General features: G+C 45.8%; 1 pseudogene; it reads right to left on the bottom strand.

Moving 5' to 3' along the window:
• Positions 1-1,748: 1,748 nt before the first annotated feature.
• LOC136492234 (uncharacterized) lies at positions 1,749-4,644 on the bottom strand (annotated as a pseudogene).
• Positions 4,645-5,402: the final 758 nt, after the last annotated feature.

Raw genomic sequence — 5,402 nt, 5'->3', positions numbered from 1 at the left:
TATATTTAATACTCCTTATTAGCCTCTAAACATTCGATGTGACATAAATTTTAGGAGCGCCTAAAGAACCAAACACCCCCTAACTCCTGATCTGAGACATGTTCCACTGGTTTTAAAGTCGACTGATAAATCGACCGAAGCTATTTTGTTGTGAGAGAGAAATACTCTAATAAGCTGGTTCCTACTTGTTTGGACTGGGGCCTGGCTTCGGGGAGCCAACCGTACACCGCTGGTCTGGCGAACGTAAGTGTCCCTGTTTTTTTTAGAGCCAGGCTTGGTTAGGGGCGCAGGTAGCGTTCGAGTCACCTCCCTCCCGTCTTCCCTCCCTGCGGTGCTCCTCCCGCCGGCAATCACACCGGCCACCACTCCCGCCGCTCCTCCACGCTCATGCGCGGCTCGTCGACCTCCGCGCTCGCACGCCGCCACTCCTCGCTCGCGGTGGCAGGGTCGCCCGGCCGTAGCTCGCGCGGCACGGTGGTGGTCGTGTCACGACAGGGGCCAATCTCGCGGTGGTGGTCGTCTCGTGGCGCAACTGCGGCGGGGTCACCCGGTAGCCGGGAGCTCATCCTCCTCCCGCCGAAGTCCACATCTGGTACTAGCGCTGAAATAGTCCTCCTCTGCTCCTCCTTCCGCCAGGAGCTCGGGCGAATCTGGCGCATCTGGTCTTCCTCCGACGAATCTGGCAAATCGGCAGCCGCAACATGGCGACCATCTTCTCGAGCATGCCGTGACGCGAGCTCCTCTTCAGGAGTGGCCGGAGTGGTGGCTGAGCTTCTCTTCTTCATGAGCGGCGGGAGCGGTGGCCACAACAGGACCGTGCTCGCCGAGGTGCTCTCCAGGAGGCCGCGTCGGGCAATCCGTGCTCGCCGAGGTGCTTATCGTGCTAGCGATTGGTGCCGCCGTGCTCGTCGTGCAATCTCTGCCGTGTGCTGCTGCCCGTTGCTCGCCGCTGCGGTGCGCTGCTGCTCGCCAAGGGTGCCCACCGCATGTTCGACGAAATCTCTCCAAGGGGGTAACTACTTGAAGAGATGACTGTATCGAAACAATCCAGGTAACCAAACACGTCGTGGGGTTAGCTAGGCTTACACAGTACAGACAACAAACAACCAGGGGTTAGCTTAGCGGGAGCATGCTAAGCCTATCCACGCTAGGATTCTAGCCAGGCTAAAGTTGCCCAAGAAACTAAACACAAAGCTAAAGCACCCTAGAATAAACGTGGACCAGGACCTGAACAAAGCAGTACCAATTATATTCCTTGTGTCAATTAGAGTAACAGACAAGAATAAAACATAAACTCTAAACTAGTATAAATATTTCGAGTGAAATAATTAATGAGGTTCTTGGAAAAGCACAGCATGCCTAAATGAACAAATTGTCAAGCAACAAAAGAAACTAGACACTACAACGTACACCAATGTGTGAAATGTCAATACTTCGGTATCTATCAATGTAACAGCATATAAGAACTTCAATTCTTTTAAAAAAAACTTCAGACTTTCAAGAATCCCTCCACCCCTCAGGGAGATGCCACCGTTTGTGCCAGTAAATGGACACCCGGGACCAGAGAGGGAACATGCAGCCTTTTCGCTTGGTCGTAAACGGCTTGTCCAGAACAGTATTTTTCTCTCACACCTAATCTAGCCTAGCAGTAATAATCCACTGATCGTATACGATCGTATCAGTACCAGCCGATCAGCCACCGAACAGGCTGATGAAGCTAAAGTCTGCAGCTTCATCAGGGACTCCCCCTATCGAGGCAGCCAGACGTACCGCGAATCTCTAAGATTGGATGGGTTCCACAGATCAGCCATGAAGATGAATGAGCCCAGCAGCCCTGGAACTGTCAAGACAAATGTGCTCTGGGAGAAGAATGCTGTTGATCTGAAGACCTCATTCCCTCTCACACAAGGGTTCCCCAGTGTCTCCCAAGGTCCATCACTGATGTTGCCATGTGAGCCAGCACAATGTTTGGAGCCCAGCTTGTGCAGCCAGAGGTTACCATAAAGGTGCCTTCATGCTTGAAGAGCGCAGGAGCTTCTTGATGCTGTGCGATGAGAAACCTTGGCATCACATCAGTGACATCAAGGTAGTCATCAGTTAGCGGGCCAATGTGGAGCTCGCTGTTGTCCTCAGAAGAGTATATCAGGTAGGCCTTTCCATATCATCATCCTTGAAGATGGTCATGTCTATACTTTCGCAGTCATGTGGACGCTTGCTGTAGAGATAAGTGAATGTCGGAGAATCACTGACGGCCACACCAGCTGAAGCTTTGGTGTAGTTAGCATCATCTATGTGCATCCACATCACATATTTGCCAGTCCGATCATTGTATTTGTATATCACCTTGGGCCTCTCCAGGACATTGGATCTGTGAAGACCATGTGTTACATTCTTCTCCTCACCACGGAGGACAAGCCCTTTATTTTTCCACGTCCACAGGTCCTTCGAAGAATAGCAACTTAGTCCAATGATGTCAAACCTGGAAAATGATCTGTCAAAGTTAGTAGCTAGATATGACAAAGACACTAAATATCCACCAAATAGGAAGGTGGACAAAACAAACATCACTTTTAAGTACCGAAGCAAAGTAGCACCTACTAAGTTCTGCTGCTGAAACATCAGTTCAGTTTGTCAGCAGCACATATGTACTAATTATGTGTGTTTTTGGAAAATTTAGTAAACTATGCTGGTTCCACAGTTTGCCCAATGCTGGTATTCTTTATATCAGAATAATCAGGTTGAAGTCTAGCCAGAGAATCCTTAACTAGAAATCCCTCCAATTCATAACCACTGAAGAGTTCTTTGCTGTCCACAAGAGTCCATTTTTATAAAAATAGAAAGAAATCACTTTCTGGTTGTTGGCACCACCATAATGCAGTTACACTATCAGTCACTTTCGATTTAATCAATCAAAGAACTGCAATCACACATCACAATGCACCTTCCAATACACCACCACTGGTGTGAATGTCTACTGGGTATGAAAGAATTGAGATCACTGGCACAATGCACTCCCCAGATATACCACCCTTGAGCCTTGTTTGGATGCATGTGTATCCACCTTAATCCACATGTATTGGAGTGGATTGAAATGGATACATGCGCATCCAAACAAGGCCTTAGTGTGCATGTCTATTAGGGTGTATGCGTGTGTGCTTATCTGCCTTAGTGCCTTTGCCTTGTAATCTGAAATGGCCAAAGTTCTTCTCTAATCATTGTTTAACGTTCTGCCTTTGCGAAAAAAAAACTATAGGCCAGTACTTGTATGACAAAAGCCTATAAGTGGATTCTTGATTTGGTATTTTGTGAACTCAAACCCACATCTACTGATATATCTCATTGTTCCAATTTGGCACACTTTGATTCTAACACCACTAGAGCATAAAAAATGCTAGTTTGTACGCAAAGAAAATGTTGGAGCTCAAACCAATTTCATATGAATAATAACAGTCAAAATTGTTACTAGCTTTTCATCTCTACATACCAAGTAACCCGCCTTAAAACAGCCCAGTCAATTTTCTTACCATACCAATACACCATAACTTCCAACATGCCTCCTAGCGATTTAGCCTCACCAACAGAATCTAAAAGGTTACGAAAATTAGATGTGTGCATTAGCACAGACAGTTACAAATGCACTGAAATATTCGGTCATATTTAGAGAAATTAAACTTTCTTCTACATACTATTTTTTAGGTGTTCTACATATTAGTTTTTTAGGTGCTGTACATATTAGTTTTCTTAGGAGTTCCACATACTAGTTTCTAGCTATCTCTGAGTTAGTTTATCCAAAGAGAAAGAAACAAATAGTCTCCAAATGATATGATTACTAAATCTTTGAGCAAGGCATTAGTTTGGGATAATGATGCAACAAATTGAAATTCCTACACGGAAGTTCTGAAATGGGGTAAGTTGATCCTTTCCCATCATTCTTCTCCAAACTTCTAGCACACTATTGTGTCTACTTGATCCTGCTCTGGTCATGTGCAGTGCATGCTAAATCAATTTGATTTCTACATGCCCTATCTGCCAGAGAAGGGCAGGCCTGGTGCAGTGGTGAGAGCTGTCTCACTGAGTCACCAGGTCATGGGTTCGAAGCAGCATCTCCGACAGATTTTGCGGGGGAAAGGCTTGTCTCGGTTTATCCCTTCCCCAGACCCCACTCATGTGGGAGCCTCCGGCACTGGGTCTGCCCTTTTTTATGCCCTATCTGCCAGAAGTCTAAAAATAAAGTGTTAAGCTCTCTTACAGAGTATTCAATCTGATATTGTGTATATATATAGTATTCATGCCCCAAAATATAAACCTGACACCATCACATTCGTCTATGTTAACTAGCTAGTGCCTTTTGAGTTTGACATAGGTCATTCACATTAGATGAAACAATTGAGTTGAGTGCTTCTACAGCAACATATCATAAGTCCCAGACCACGAATGGGTGTTGAATATTGATAGCATCGGAAAGTACAACTCACCTTGTCTGCTCCCTTGCTGTGAGCGTTGTAATGCCATCCTTATTCTCCCCATACCAGAAATAGGTATTGGTCCTCTTATCATACAGGACACCTCCTCCATGAGCTTGAAATGGTTTTCCATCAGTGTCCAAGCAAATTCTGCCTGGGTAGTAGAAGTACATGCTGCCATTTCCACCATTGATTGGATGTACAGCCGTATTCAGTTCTGGGAAGAACATATCATGCACTGCACATCAAGAACTCATCCACTATTGTAGGCGGCTTCTTGTATCCCTTGCGGCGCCCTCATAATCGATCGGCGGATCTCGTGTGTACTCATATTCTCATCCTCCTCCTTATGAATGATGAGAAGATGGAAATTCACAAAGACGACCAATGCTGCTAAGCTCAATAGTACCAGAGTTAGGGACCGGTGTCTTGCCGGGTAGCAGTGGAAACCCAACGCCTTTGGGTGCCTGCTCCTCATACCCACCGTGCCGCTTATCTACTCCAATTGATACGTGCCTGCAGCAAAAATGGAGTTGAGCTCAAAAACTGCAAAATTTGGACAGGGAAGAAACAACGGTTGGAATTTCTAGAAAAAGAGGCTGATTAGCGTGCCAAATCAAGAAAGATGAAATTGCAGCAGAATGAATTGGAACATTGGAATTTCCCCGGAAAAGAAATGGATTTGTTACCAACATTTAACTGACCCAAATTTGATTCCTCAATCAATTAGCGTCGTCTACACTCAAATCAGGGAACTACTAAAGGAAATCAGCCAGCAAACTTAACAGCTTATCATGGCCTAACTACCCGCTCCGTGGCCGCCACTACAAATGGAGCAACCGAAATGAAGAACTGTATCAAGAATCCGGTAACACAGCTCATGCTCAGCCATAGCTATTTTGTGTTCCAGGGGACTCGAATCTTACTAGTAGAAATCCA

The sequence above is a fragment of the Miscanthus floridulus genome, chromosome 11 (assembly GCF_019320115.1).
Source record: "Miscanthus floridulus cultivar M001 chromosome 11, ASM1932011v1, whole genome shotgun sequence".
In the NCBI taxonomy this organism is placed as follows: domain Eukaryota; kingdom Viridiplantae; phylum Streptophyta; class Magnoliopsida; order Poales; family Poaceae; genus Miscanthus; species Miscanthus floridulus.
The sequence above is the reverse complement of the archived record's forward strand: the minus strand, read 5'-3'. Positions and strand labels throughout refer to the sequence as shown.